Raw genomic sequence first — 16,595 nt, forward strand, 5'->3', positions numbered from 1 at the left:
CCCAGGAGGACAGAGTTTAGGCTTGTCTATTCTGGAGAAACCCAACTGCCCCCGAACAGGCCGGGCCATGTGTGGCTTTAAATTCCTGGAAGTACACTCGGTATTGACTTGGGAATGTCTGCTGTTCAAAAATGTTGCTTGGGGATGATGAACTCTGAACTGGCAGATAGGAGACCAGATTCCAAATTATGAAAAACGCACTGGTCTAGGTGCTCTGCAGCAGCTGAGTGTCTTTTACCTACTGAGCATAGTTTCTTCTTCCACAAGGAGAGAGTAGAAATGAAAGAGTTTCCAGATTTCTAAGCATCATTCTATCCCATTATTCTAGAACACTAGGAGTTAAGTGATAGGGGTTTTCAGTCACATTCTGCTGGTTCTCTGGTAAGCGACATAACTTATCTGGCTCCACATAATGAGTTTGTCAGTTTGGGCAGCATCATGCAATGGAGTGGGGCGGGGCCCCATGCCATCCCATGCTAGTGGGCTCTGCATGCTTGCAAGGTTGTTGGAAGGATGTCCAAGGCTGCAGTGAAACTTCGCTGTTGTGGATAGGGTGGGTGAGCACACATACAGGTGCCTGGGCCCGGAGCAGGCTGGGGAAGGGCAGGGAAGGTAGACAGAACCGGTAGGATGGCTGATTCCAGACGGAGAGCCACTAGTGTCCAGAATTAAGGCCCATATCTCAATTAAAAGGAAAGAATTATCAGCAATTGAAAGAGAAATGTAAACACAATTCCAAATTGTATATATATTTTTTAACCTTCATCGAGTCTGGTGGTCTGTGTTTGTTCTATGCCACCAGGCAAATGTGTGTACCTGCACAGACACACCTGTATGTATGTGCTCTGAATTGGAAGGGCTACATCGAAGGAGGCTGGCAGGGTGATACTCGGCCGCTGGGCCTCACTGAACCTTGTGGGAATTGGCAGGAAACTGTTGGTAAATCACTTGGAATTCTGTGGGTACAGGCGCTGTGTTCATTGAAGATATCATTAGTGCCTTTTGTCAGGAGCCAGAAGCCCACAGTGCAGTCCACCGGTGCTTGACTTAGCTTGTCCAGTAGTGAAATTAACATAATAAAACTCAGTTAACAGAGATGCTACAGATTTAATTAGTTCCTTAACAACTAAAGAAGAGTTATGAGATCTTGAGCTCTCCATCTTCAAAAGCAATTTGGGCAGATTGATGTCACTATCTGACATCTCCGCCGAAATTCGGGCTGCCAAAGTCGATCTGGGAAATTGCTCATATTATTCTGCCTCCAGGCAAGTACATACACTTTCCTACTGCCTTGAAAGGAAGCACTTCCAGGTCGCCTCCCAGCTGATTCTTCCAGAACCAGGGGCTCTCCAGAAATAGGGAGGTTCTGCCGTCTGGGCTCTGGAGCTTCTCCTTTGGAGTGCTTGGCCCCGCTGCCTCTCCTCACACATCCCAGGACCTGCCTCCTCTGCCCTTTGCACTCTGCAGGTGCATGCCCAGTAGATACAGAAGTTGTAGCTCTCCAGTGAGATAGAGTTTCGCTCTTGTTGCCCAGGCTGGAGTGCAGTGGCACACTCTCAGCAACCTCCACCTACTGGGTTCAAGCGATTCTCCTGCCTCAACCTCCCGAGTAGCTGGGATTACAGCCATGCGCCACCATGCCTGGCTAATTTTTGTATTTTTAGTAGAGATGGGGTTTCACCATGTTTATCAGGCTGGTCTCGAACTCCTGACCTCAGGTGATCCACCGACCTCAGACTCCCAAAGTGCTGGGATTACAGTCATGAGCCACCGTGCTAGTCTTGTTCTAATTTCCTGTGCATTAGGTGCCTCTTCGGAATCTGTATTAGATGCTATGAAAGGTAATATGGCTATTAAGCTGTTTGTTCTGGCTGGTGGATGTAGCAGTGTTACTACCTCACGGTGGGTGACTGGGAACTAGAACAACTGGAGAAGTTCAGGAAACCTGTGGCAGCTCGACCTCTCTGTTTTTTGTCTCTCCGGGAATCACGTGTATAAAGCATTCCCTTGGCAAGAGGCTGTCTATAGGATCCAGATCGTCTGACCCCAAATCAGATGTCCTTTATAACCTTGCTTTTATGGTCCTCTGACCAGCAGCAGCAACATCAGCCTTACCTGGGAGCTTCTTAGGACTGCAGAATCTCAGGCCCCATCCCCAGATCCACTGAATTGGAATCTGTATCTTAACAAAATCCTCAGGCAATTTGTAAGCATAGGTGTGGTTGAGAAGCACTGCTTTACGACACTTTGTAGCAATCTCTCTTGTCCAAGAGTGGAGACCAAGCTAGCTGTGAAGGCCAGTACAGCTCTCAGGTGTTCTTCTTCCTGCAAGTGAGGATCGGGCAGCCCAAGCCATGACTCACTTGGGCCCTGAGGACGCCTCATCCCCATCCCCCATGGCAGCAACATTCTCTTTGAGCCTTCCTTGGTGGTCCGATGTCAGCATCTTGCCAATCCAGGCGAAGGCACCATGCCACACTGACAGATGGCCCAAAGTAGGACAGACAGAAGAAATGTATGTTTATCAAATTTGGGTTGAAAAGACCACGTTTTCCCAGCATACACTGTCAAACAGCTGTCATTCAGGAGCATATGGCCCAGCGGTGAGAGGGCACAGACACAACTAATCCCTCTCTTAGAGAGATTAGCTCTGACGAGTGAAGAAAGTTGCGGCTGTCGCCAGGGTGCTGCCTGGGAGGAGATGGTGGAGGGTCTGCACTGTGGTTCATTTCCCGAATCACCTTCCCTGTGATCCAGGCCCCTGTTCTGCAAAAGAGAAGCCAGAATAAAATGATGCTATAGCACTAACTCTGGTGGTAATAACAATAAATCTACCATTTATCAACCACCTGCTTTGTGTCAGGTAACAGTAGGTTCCTTATTTCTACCACTTTGTTCCATGCGGGGGCCCTTTCGGAAGCATATTATCATTGCCACTTTACAGATGAGAAGCGCAGGTCTCTGAGATGCAACTGCGAGTCCCCAGGTGGTGCAAGTGATGGTGGCTCCTGTAGTCCCTGGGCAGGTCAGGAAACACTCCTGCATTCAGGTAGCCAGTTCTGGCCCCCATGTAATGAAGTTGCTGACACCTAAAGAATAAGGAGGGAGCAATGCTTGCCATGCAGAAGCAGATGAGATGATGCCCACACACGGTGGCTTAAATGGAAACATGGCTTTTTACAGCTCCGAGAGTCCAGGATCACAGCAAATGGGACAGCAGGCCTTGTACAATGTGACTCTCTGTCCAGTTCAGCTGGAGTCCAGCATACCTGACGCCAAGGCATGAGACACATAATTTCAGTGCCATCATCTCCATACAAAACTTCACCCCTCAGGGTGCCCTCTGTGGTGGATGGACTAAATGAGCTGAGACTTTAAGAGTAGGAGCACACACTTATTGAACATCTGCTGGAAGTCAGGCCCTCTTCTAGACACATGTCATGCAGCCTGGCTGGCTTTGGGGCTGTAGTTCCCCTCCAGGTAGAGGACATTGAAGCGGTGGGGGCTAAGAAGAAATAGGCAGGTGGGTGCTGACCAAGCCGTGGAGAAGTAGCCATTGCTGCAGGCCCAGGATGGCTCCAGATGGCTGGCATTCAGAAATGGTTCTGTTTCCTCTGCCGAGGCTGTTATTTTTAATTGCCATGTGCATTTCTCACTCTGCCCAGGAGAACGGAAACTAAAGGCCTGAAAACAGACTCATGTAGCAACCTGTGTAGATTCTGGTCTGATCAGAATGAAGGAGAGAGTGCTGAATATAATATTAGAAGTGAAAACATGTTTGTTTTATGTGCTTGGATAAAAGGATCATGCAGCTCAGCCCTTAGCCAAATTTCGAAGAGTTTCCCTGAATGACCTCAAAGAGCCCCTGATCTCAGTAAAAGCAAGAATTTCAGTTCAATGAATGTTTCTAGAGCATATCCATGAGCCACAGATGCCCAGACATGACTTAGATGTGGGCCTTGACCTCCAGAAGCTCATAATCAGGAGGGAATAAACAGGTGAGAGAACACCTTCCCCAAAGTCTTGGTTTTATCATTTATGCTCTAAATTCTTACAAGAAAACTCAAAGGTTCATGATACTTTCTTGTAACTTACTGTGGCATGTGATAGGCAGTAACGCCTCCCCACCTTCAAAGATGCCCACGTAGGACAGAAGAGGAGACGTGATAATAGAACAGAAGTCGGAGTGATGCAGCACCATAAGCCCGGCAATGCAGACAATTTCTAGAAGCTGAAAAAGGCAAGAAAATGGAGAACCGAGACCCTCCAGAAGGAACAAAGCATCACGGACACCTTGATTTTAGCCAGCAGGATTTTGGATTTCTGACTCCAGAACCGCAAGCTAGTAAATTGGTATCATTTGAAGCCACTAAGTTAGTGATAATTTTTTACAGCAGCAAAAGGAATGTAACATAGGGCACAGTCTGAACCGTGCATAGGAGAATGGCAAGAGGGCATGCCACCTGGCTAGCCGGTGACCTTGTCAATTGCCAGACACCTGCCCACCAATTAGTAATACAATCTCTACTTACCATCATATAAATGGAAACAATCAATCAGTTATTTTTACTGTATTTTATGGGGAAATGACATGCTATAATGGCATTTACAAATTTTGAAGGTGGTGACAGTCTTGGGCTCTAGCCCTTGGGAGTGTCTGGGCTCTGCTGTGCAGGTGAGCACAGAACCTGCTGGAAGACCAGAGGGTGGGAAACTCACCAAGCTGGAGAGAAGGCTCCCTGGAGAAGCAGATGTCAACTTCAGTTCTGAAGCATGATGAAGACCCAGCCAGGTGACTGATGGAGAAGACTGAGGAGATAGCATGAACAAGTACACAGAAGTATGTGCAGTTCTGTATTAAGAGAAGCCAAATCATGACACCCAGATTCTAGAGAGGAATGCAGCTGGCAGGCCATAGAGGATATTTTATGTCATGATAAGAGATTCGGGCTTCACCTACTTTGACAATAATGGCAACCCATCAACACATTTTAAATACAAGTTAAACTGATCAGTCTCTTCTTTACAAGGATGATATTGACCCAAAAAAGTTGGATTGGAGGGAGCAGGACTAACGTTCCATTAGGAGAAGTCCAGATGAACAGGCAAGGGGTTCCCTGGAAAAACTAAGTTGCTCTTTCATTCCTCCAAGACCAGCATATTCCCTGGGATGTCTTCTCTCACCTTTTTAGTTACATGAGTGAGCTTCTCCCTCTGACCTTTACCTCTCAAGAATAATGGAGCCAGAATATTTGTCTGGCTCTGGTCCTTGGAATGGGCCCTGATAGAGGCGCTCACAGTCACTGCAAAGGGCTGAAGAGTCTTGGCCTGACTACCTTCTATTCTGGAGAGTTGAAGGATCCTGAGATTTTGCTCTGGAGCCTCTGTTGTCATTTGTTCAAAATTACCAAGTGCCAGATGTCTGCCTCAACACTGGAAATGGTCAATACTACCCCATTTTTTTCACAATGTACGAAATCAAGGATTCTGGAAGCTATAGATGGAGGAGATGAATGCTGATTTGCTGCAGAATTCTAGAGCAGGATAGGAAGCAGATTGTTAGTATTTTGAGAAGAGTTCAGTGATTACAAGGAATTAACATCCATTCATCGAGAATAACGTCTGCCCTTTCATTAGAGACTGGATCTAGGAATAAAAATCCAAAGAACTTCACTCCTTAGCTTGCAACAGCAAGAACCAACAAATGGGTATTTCTTAATGGGCTTGTTTTGTTTGACATGGAGAGATGCCAGTTTTGAGAGGCACTGTGAGTGGTCCTCAGATGTCACAACCAGAAGAGGGAGTCGCAGGGGGGAAAACCCTTTGCTTGCTCCACTTGGATACACGAAAGATAGTGGAAAATTTTGCTTTGGAAATAAGCCCAGGACGTCAAAGAGAAGGCAGGGCAGCAGAGAGAGCCTAAGCAGGATCTGAAGACTAAACATGTTCAAAAGATGAAATGTATTCTATTCTCTGATCATATTATCACAAAATACTAGAGCTGGATTCTCTTGACGGTCCATTCACTTGCCTATTTAGTAATGTTTTTCTGAGTGACTGTGCACTAAGTGCTCTGTCAAGCATAGACAATACAAGGCCAACCTCTCTAACAGGTGTTTCCCTGGCAACTGGTCTCAAGGTAGAACAAGAAACAATGATAAATAGTAATTTCGTACCCGCCCCCTTTCATATCAATTAGATGGAGGTTTCTGGTAGGCTCAATGTTGCAACTTGCAAAGGGACTTCTCAACAGCTCTTTGATAGTATTTGGCTTGGAGATGCATTTATTCTGCTCTTACTGCATTCAGATATAGCTTTCAAATATTACAGCTTTGGTTTCTTTTTCAGACAAGCAAGAAAATCATCCAAAAAATCATCAAATTTGATGCACCAAAATTCAATCTTATTAACAAATCTTGATATTATTCTCAACATGAGGACACACACACACACACACGAGATTTTATGCCCCTGAAGTGATAGGTTCAAGGTATTCCTGATATATAACTTAAGAAAGTCATCTGAAATAATGAAAAAGATCTTTACTTGCATTGTTTATAACCTAAAGAAGCATTTCAATCAGACCACTGATTTCATACCTTGATGAGTACCTCTTCCCTACACAAGCAGATTCTTATTAAGAATGAGGGAGCAAAATGACCGCCATTTTCACAATTTCTTTATATCCTAAACCAAGGCCAGGAGATATATAATTGCTGTCTAGCTGTGGATAAACAATGGCTGAGATGACATTCATGCGTGACCTCTTACTTTATGTGATCATGCCCCTTCTTGTGATCATTGAGTCCTCCGCCTGCTTTCTCTCTGCATTACAGCCCACAGAGCAATCATTACCAACATGAAAACATCATTTGCCTGTTTGTTGTTTGGTTTTCAGCAACAAAAACAACAAAAAGTTCCTGGGCACTTTCCCCTTGTTGCTGTGCTATATATATGCCAAGAGCTCATTCATTACTGTCCTATCAGGGGCCATAATCACTGCTACTGATACCATCCGTCAGTATCAGTTCCTAAAAGAAATGTGCTGCTTTCTCACTCTCTCTGAGCACAGCATTTGCCATTAACTTTGTGGGTGGTTTACTAGCTCCTTGGCAACAGTATAATTGTACATGTTTTTATGCTATGAGAATTTAACATTGAACTATGCTTTTTTGATTTTCCTTTTTCTACATCCAGTGGTAAAAATTCATTAATTTCTTGTGGATGATACTTTGCTCAATTTGTTCTGAACTGTTCTGATTGACTTAATAGAAAGGTCACCAGACTTTGCTGAAAAATGACTTTAGAACAAAGTTCTGTTACAGTGTGCCAGGAACTAAGGACAAACGGGTCCTCCACCCAAAAGCTTCAGTTTTTTGCATATATATTATTATACTTAGTAGCCATATTGCTTTCTTTTATTTGGCTTCTTGAGCAAAATCATCAATGGGAGTGTCCAGGCACTGCAGTATATGAAATCACATTTTATATTTGATTCATAGTTGTATTCCCTGGCTCATTTATGATTGTAGAGACACAGGAAAACATAAACTCAGTTTTTCCTACCATCATTACACAAGACAGAATGCTTCTGTGACAAAATGGCTGGGGGTTCTTCCCACATGTCATGCAAATGATCCTATCGGTGGATTCTCCAGTAGACATCAGCTGGATGTCCACTAATTCAATTCAATTCAATTCAGTTCTGACACTGACTATGTGGAGATAGCATCAGATCCCACAGGTTGAGGGCTCAGTCCCATAGGACCACTTCCCATTTCAGCTGCCAGTCACAAGCTCAGGCTTTTGGAATTTCTGGACAATTGGCTATAAATTTTGGTTTCCACAACCCCCTCTTTGGGTTTTATCAATTTGTTAGAGTGGCTCCCAGAACTCGGGGAAACACTTTACTTACATTTACTAGTTTATTAATATAAGATGTAATGAAGGAAGCAGATGAACAGCCAAATGCAGAGATTTACTGGGCTGTGTCCAGAAGGGTCCTGAGCACAGGAGCTTCTGTCCCTGTGGAGCTGGGTGTGCCACCTCCCAGGACACTGATGTGTTCATCAACCCAGGAGTTTCCAGAATCCAGTCTTCCGGGTTTTTATAAAAGCTTCATTACACAGGCATGATTGTTTCTATCTTTAGCCATTGGTGATCAGCTCAACCTTCAGCCCCTCTTCCCTCCCCAGACGTTGGAAGGTGGGGCTGAAAGTGACTAGCCACATTCAGAAACCTCCTAGGGGCTGCCAGCCACCAGTCTTCTCATTAGCATACAACAAAACAATAACAATAACACCATACCATACGTATTTCCCAAAATGTACACGTGCACAATGAGATAAAGAAACAATTGGTAAGATATCCTGTTAACAGAGTACCTGAGGTGAACTGACAATGTAATCCCTGTAGTACATGTAAAACTGTAATGCATGTAATAATTATGGAAGGGAGTTCTTGGAAAAATTACATTATTCTTATGTTGCAAATTTGTGAAACGTATACGTCCATGGTTGTTTCATCATGCTTTCACTTGAAACCATTCCATCACCTGCAGACCACTTGGGAGGCCACTGGGAGCCATCAGGAACCTGTGGACCACAGTTGGGGATACGCTGACTTACTTGGAATACATCCTTTCCATGTGTAGCTCTTGAACTCCCCCTCCCCACAATAGGCAGCATTTGTCATCCACATCGATCTGAGGTCTTTTCACAATGAGTTCCCAGTGCTCACAGAACTAACTGCGGCATTCAAAGCCCTCCACAATGTGTGCGCCTATAGTCCCGCTGTGATAATTGTCTTCAAGTTCTCTGAATGTGTCTGGGTGTCCTGTGTGTGCCTTTCATTCCCATGACAAGTCCTTTCCCCTTCCCACTTCCAGTGGACCACATGGTAAAATATGATGAACATAGTTTTCTTACCTGGGAAGTACCAGTTTTGAGGCCACAGATCTTCGTCACATCCTGCCTTCACATTCACAGAGAAACTTGGATGTCCCAGGTATGAAGGTAATTGGCTTTCATCATGCCACTCCTCACAAAGATGTTAGTCCAGGGATCTGGAGTGGAAGAAGCTTTAAATATCAGCACTTTATGATATACTTATTGGTCTCTCCTTCGAATCCCAAGAGTTCTCCCATCTGAGTCCTGTGCCCGCCTCACCTCCTTCCAGCGAGGGTCCTTACCCAGCCCTGTACACTGCTTGGGGACACTGCGGTGTTCCTGCTCCTTACAGTCTTGTCTGAGGGTGAGCTCCCAAGGGTTTCATCATGACCCATTCAGGGAGACTATTGCACATAGGTCCCTCTGGTCTATCCCATCAGGTGTCCAGATAGCCCGGGACATGACCACACTTAAAGACCAAACTCAGTCCGGGACTCTGGGATTCCATTCCAATGGGTCCTCAGCCCTCACAGCATCAAGTCCAAATTCCTTGGTGTGGCATCAAATCCCTCCACAATGTGTGTGGCAGCCAGTGTCCTGCGTGTCACTACATTTCCCAGCACTCAGCCTGTTTCCAGTGCATTTCCTTAGGGTGTGCCATCATCTCCAGAGCTTCCCCCCAGTCTCTGCATCATCTGTCCCCTCATTCCGGAGCAAGGTGGGTCTTTGTAGCTTCTCCAGCTCTAATGCCTTCTTCGGCATAAGCTCTCCATGGATTCCCACTGGCATAGGTTTTGAAGTCAGGCAGAACTGAGTTCAGATTCCAGATCTGCTTTTCCTTTACTGTGTGACATTGCATTTTTCACTCAACCCTTCTGTGATGTAACTTTCCTGACTGCAAAACAGGGACAATGATTCCGATCTTGGAAGGAAGTTATCAAAAGTAAAAGCAACAATGTCTTCAAAGTGCGCTACACAGACACGTATGCCTGATAAGTGTCACTTCCCTGCACCTTCCTTTCTCCGTATGCTTTTAGCATATTGATTTTTACTTCTGTTTTATTTACTACTTATAACTGATTTACTTTAGTTCTCTTCCTGTTTAATTTTCTTTATAATTCTTTATAACATTTATCTTCTGAATTGAACTGGAAAATTCTTAAGATCAGGAAACATTTTCTTTATCTCCCGGGTTTCTGTGCCTAGTTTGAAGTAGGTGTTCAGTATATCATATATATATATATAATACATAAATATATATATCATGTATAAATATATAGGTATATGTAATATATTAACTATATAAAATAACATATACAAAGTATATATAATATATGTGACATATATAATATATTATATACAATAGCCATATATATGATTTATTAATTCACTTTGGGAAATAATAAAAAGGAATATGGAATAGAAACTTGCTATTTCAACTAAAAGCATGGTACGTCTAGAATGGGCTTTAATTCTTTAAGGTTTTATGTGTGGCACTGCAGAGGAAATGTAGGAAGTCACAGAGCTTTCTCCCCTGGATGAACAAAACAAAAACGGGGTAACAAGATGGACATTCACGTCTGAAGATGAAAAGCATGGTATCCTGAAACTTCTCAACTGAACCATCTCTGCAAAATATCAGTGCTGCTCTGGGTAAAGAAAGGGCAATGGTGCCAAGTGAATGCACCTCTATTGCATGCATATCCTAAACATTAAGGGTTAACAATAAACACACACACACACACACACACACACACACACACACACACACACACACAAATGTTTTCCCTTGCAAGATTAGTGCTGCTTTCCAATGCCTGATTTCCCCCAGCCATGTTCCTATGTGATGATCCCTTGCCACACACAAGACTGTCATTGTATATTCATTCATTAGAGATAATGATTTTGAGTTTCTGTCCCCACTGACCTGTGGACAGATGGCTAGCATGAATGCCACGTTTATCTGGACACCAGATCAGCTTCAGCAGCCCTCTGATGGGTCTGATCGCCGTGTGGCAGCTGCATTACAGACCTCCTCTTTTCTCCTCAACTCCCGGGGGGCTACCGACTGGGTGTACTGAATGTGAACTTCTGCAGAAATGGGCCTTTTGGTCATGACCAGTTTTGCTTTCTTTTCATAACCATCCGATAAATGTCAGGACTGCTTTGAGCTAATCATCTCAGATTGGAGTAAAAACAGTTTGAAGTTCTAGATTGTTAGAAGTAGTATTCAGTTCTGAATAACAATTGTTTTTCTCTATCCTCTCCCTGTCTCTGTCTGCCTTGATACATAAGGGTTCAAACAAAGCCTAGAAGCAAATGGAAGGGTTGTATTTTTGGATGGTACCTGCTGAACTCTTTACTGCATATAAGGATCTGATGGCAGTGTCACAAAGGGGACCAATTTTTAGCTGGAATAACTTCTGGTGGACCCACTTGGCAAAAAAACAGGCCAATCACTAATTTCATCATTTCAGACAGGTTTCTGTGGTAATTATTTTCTTTTAGCAAAAAATACTTCTCTTAGCAAAAAGACTTTCCATAAGGCAGTTTTAATGAATTATTTCCTCTATTGCTTTTAAAAAGATATTTGACTACACTAAACTCACAGTAGCACTTAGAATCAGATTTGCATGAATGAATACAGTAGATCAATTCTGATTAGTCACCGACTCTGAAACCTTTATAAGAACAGTTACACTTAGGGATGCTGGCAATTGCTATTATTTTATTAATTCACTCAACAAACAAATTTTACTTATAAAATTCTAGAAAAGCCTTGACCTCTATATGTCAAGACAGATTTCCCTCTCCCAGGGAAGACTGGCAAGCTCTCAAACTTTACCTTGGAGGAAAGAAGGGTAATCAGAGTTTAGAACTCCCCATGAGAGATTTTAGAATTTATTCCCTCCCATTAACATGTTCCCAGTAAGTATCTCCATTACAATATTCATATTTTAAAACCAGGTCCTGAATGTGGGTTAAAAAAAAATGTTTGCGGAATGGTATCTCCTCTTTCTACTCAGCCTCTTCCCCTTGTCATCACCCCTGTGATCCAAAGTGGTTTTCCCCAAGCTCGATTCACCATAAAAGAAAAAAGCCACTGAAAGCACAATGCAGCCATGGATTCTTCTGGTCAAATGGCACATTCCTTCGAGATCTTTCATCATTTGCATTTTTCTAAGTTTCTAAGTGGACTACCTCCATTTCTACCTACCTGAGTTCTTTCTTTAAGACTCAGCCCGAGGGATACTTCCTCCAGCGCTTCAGGCTTCCCTTAGCCCCGGATTCTCTCCTTCCTCCCAGTCCTGCATATTTTTCTCTCCTATTCTCACAAATGCTTTCCCTCCAGCGAGCAAACTCACTCTCATCTCTACCTCACCTTATCTCTCAGCTCCTCCCTGCAGGTCCTCCTGGGAGTAAGTCCATGGATTGACTTGTTTGACTTCATTTTGAAAAAATAAACATAATTTATCTTTTTAGAATAGTTTTAATTTTACAGAAACATTGAGATGATAGTACAGATAGGTCCTTCTTACCACACAGTTTCCCTTATAATTAACATGTTACCTTAGGACGGTTCCTTTGCTACAACTAATAAACCAATGTTGACATATGATTATTAGCTAAAGTCCATATTCTATTTAGATTTTTTCTTTTCTTTTTTCTTTTTTCTTTTTTTTTTATTTTGAGATGGAGTCTTGCTCTGTCGCCCTGGCTGGAGTACAGTCACGTGATCTTGGCTTACTGCAACCTTCGCCACCTCCTGAGTTCAAGCAATTATCCTGCCTCTGCCTCCCAAGTAGTTGGGATTATAGGTGCCAGCCACCATGTCCAGCTGAATTTTGTGTTTTCAGTAGAGACGGGGTTTCACTATGTTGGCCAGGCTGGTCTCGAACTCCTAACCTCGTGAACTGCCTGCCTCAGCTGCCCAAAGTGCTGTGATTACAGGCGTGAGCCGCTGTGCCCAGCCTTCTTTATTTTTACCTGATGATTTTTTTCTCTCAGAATCCCATTCAAGATGCCAGATTACATTTAGCCATCACGTCTTCTTAGGCTCCTCTTGCTGTGACAGTTTCTAACACTCTCCTTGTTTTTGATGACCTTGATAGGTTCAGGAGCACTGGTCAAGTATTTTGAAGAAGGTCCCTCTCCTAGGATTTGTCTGATGTTTTCTCTCATGATTAAACTGGAGTTGTGGGTTATCAGGAGGGAGCCACAGAGACAAAGTGCCAATGTTATCATCTCATATCAAGGTTACCTACCATCTACACGATTTATGACTGTTGATGTTGACCTTGGCCACCTGGTTGAAGTTTAGCTTGTCATGTTTCTTCATTGTAAAACTTCTCTGACTCCTGCCCCTCCTTCCAAACTGCACCCTTGGAAAAAAGTCACTAGAAGCAGCCGCCGCCTAAGGAATGGGGAGTCATGCTCCAGCCCTTGATAGGAGGGTATCTATATCAATGATTGGCATCAACTAATTCTGCACAGGAGTTTTATCTCTTCCCCGCTGGCTCAGCATGTCCCAGGGTTACTCTTAGCGTGACATTCCTCCTTGAGTCTTTCAAGATGCTAGGTTCTCACACTGGCAACATGCTGTGCTTGGACAACTCTGCCTCCTTCACTCACTCAGTTATCCAGTTCTACAAAATCATGCTTTAGCACAGTTTAAAAAACAAACGAATGCCTGTGATTGCAGACAAAGCCCTCTAGTGTCTGGCATTACCTTCCTTCCGATTCTCACCTGTTCCTTCCCTACCCATGCTCTAACTTTGCTCCAGAGCAAATGAATTACCATTCCACTGAAACATTCACATGATTTCAAGTCTCTCTGCCTTTCCACCTACTCTTATTTCTGCCTGGTGGTCACCTCCCCTCCTTGACCACCTTTTAAGTCCAACCTTCTGAAGAACAGACAGTCCAACCTTCTCATCCTCCAGGAAGTCTCCTTAAATAGTCAGAATTCCCTTCTCATTTCACTACAAATCTTGATACATTCCTCTAGCACTACACTTACCAAGTGGCATTTTAAGTATTTGTTCATATTTCTGTTTTCTTATAGAATGAATACTTTGAGTGCGGGGATTCTGACTTACTCATCTCTTTGCTACCAACATCCAGCATGTTTAGTATCTGTGGAATGAATGACTGGCTCAATCGTTATGTGACTTTTCACATACCTACCTGAAACTCTCCCACTGGCATGGCGCCCTCTAGGAATGTGACTTTTCACACCTATGCCTATGACTCTCCCACTGCCCACTAGCATAGTGCCCTCTTAGGGGGCAGGTACCCACTTCATTATTCTGTGTCCATACACAGTACCTGAAGGCTCATCTCACCTAGAAGATCCCTAGCACCTGTGATGTGTTAGCAGGTTGGCTAACAGTCAGGGAGAGGTCCTGGGGTGGGCTCTTCCTCCAGGGTGGGGATGCTCCACATGCCCAAAGAGCTGCTGATTATAAACAAGCCGTTGAAATAAGTGGCGGCTTCATCTGAAAGTCGGTTTTGGTTGCAGAAATGTGCTGACCGTCCTTTAATACTGAGACAGGAAGGAGGCACTGCAATCAAACATAATTGGAAGATTACAGGAGCTCAAAATTACCCTATAGCAGAAAATTATTTTTCATGCTAGGCAGAGAAACCCAGGCATTGATTTCCCCCCACCTTTTTATGCGAAGAAGCCTCTTGAAGATAATCAGATTTCACTGAGAAGATACAATGGTAGATTTTCCCATTAAACTAATACCTCAATGGATGTTCAGAAAGCTCCTCTGCCATGGTGTCAGAAATAACATAGAAACCCATCATTTGGGTAATTTAGATTTGTATAAAGCTGAGTTGGCAAGACTGCCATGCTGAACTCCATTTACTCTTGGAATTTTTTCCCTGCTGTTCAGGTACAAGGCTTCCAGGTGTGTAGTCACGACTGGGCCATAATATCCCATAATAGGCCATTAGTCTTTCTAAAGGCACGGACAACTGAGAAATATGCATTCCTCCGTTTATCCAAGTGATTATATATTCTTTAAAATATTATATCCTCAGTATTCTCATATGCTACTAGGGGAACTATAAATTGCTGCAGGCTTTATAGCAATGGAAAGCAATTTGACAATACATTTTAAATGCCTTGGAAACACTCATACCCAGTAATTTTATTTCTGGGTGCATATTGTTTATTTTTTAAAAATCCTGTCATTATGGGAAATTTCAAACCAATACAAGAATAGAAGAGAATAATAAACTTCCATGTACCCAACCTCTAGCATCTATAATTCTTAATTTATGTCTAACCTTATTTTAATGTACCTAGCCATCTCTCCCCAACTGGATTATTTTGAAGCAAATCCAAGACATCATATCATTCATATCATTTCTTCTCTAAATATTTCAGCACATATCCTTAAAAGACATGGAATTTTCTGCAAGCTGGAGACCCTGAAAAAGAATATAAAAAGACATGGAATTAAAAAAAACCACCATCTTATTATTTTTCATCTAAGAAAAATCACAACTCCTTGATATCATCAGGTATCCTGTCACTGTTCAAAATTCTCTGATTATTTCTTTTTTTTTTTTTTTTTGAGATGGAGTTTCGCTCTTGTTACCCAGGCTGGAGTGCAATGGCGCGATCTCGGCTCACTGCAACCTCCGCCTCCTGGGTTCAGACAATTCTCCTGCCTCAGCCTCCTGAGTAGCTGGGATTACAGGCACGCGCCACCGTGCCCAGCTATTTTTTTGTATTTTTAGTAGAGACGGGGTTTCACCATGTTGACCAGGATGGTCTCGATCTCTTGACCTTGTGATCCACCCACCTCGGCCTCCCAAAGTGAATTCTCTGATTATTTCTAAATACTTTTAATGCCAGGTTTGTTCAGCAAAGATTCAAACAAGTTCCATGCATTGGATTAGGTTGATATGCCTCTTAAATGTCTTAATTTTTTGTTCCTTTTCCTCATTTCTTCTTGCAATCTATTTGTTGGAGGAACTGGGTTGTTTGTACTGTAGTTTTCCCACATTGTATATTTTGCTGCTTTCCTGTGTTTGTTACAGACTGGTGGTTAGCACTAGGGGCCGTTTCATACCCAGGTTTGAGTTTTTGGTAAGAAAACCTCAGAAGTACTGTTGTATACTTCCATAGGAGGTGTATGATACCTGGTTGCCTCTCCTTTTGTGGTGTTAAAATTGGTTAGTGCAGCTAGTGAGCCAATTAATATAAAGTTTACCGAGAGCTTTCCATCAGATGCTTTCAGCAGTCATTGATGACCATTATTAGATGTATTACTTCATTAGTGTTGCATAATGGTGATATTCTGATCTTCCCTCTGCTCACAACTTATTAGCTAGGCTATTTGTTTAAAAAGAAACTTTCTTTGATTTGACAACTCTGAGGTACAGTTTGTCGAGAAAAAGGCAGGATAAGTACTTCATTCTTTTATTTACTAATTTTCAGAAAGATGAGTTGATTCCCTAGCGGCCTAGAATGATGATCATGGTTGCCAGAATAATAGACCCCGATGTGCACAACTTAATCCCCAGAAATGATGTTACCTTACATGGCAAAGGGACTTCGCAGAAATGATCAAGTCAAGGGTCTGGAGATGAGGAGATGATTTGGATTCTCCTGCTGGTCCAGTGTTATCACAAGGAGCAGCTGAAGAGGGAGGCAAATGGGTTGAAGTCATAAAGGATGTGAGGACA

The sequence above is a fragment of the Aotus nancymaae genome, unplaced genomic scaffold, assembly GCF_030222135.1.
Source record: "Aotus nancymaae isolate 86718 unplaced genomic scaffold, 86718_ANA_hifiasm-v0.15.2.pri h1tg000057l, whole genome shotgun sequence".
Taxonomy (NCBI): domain Eukaryota; kingdom Metazoa; phylum Chordata; class Mammalia; order Primates; family Aotidae; genus Aotus; species Aotus nancymaae.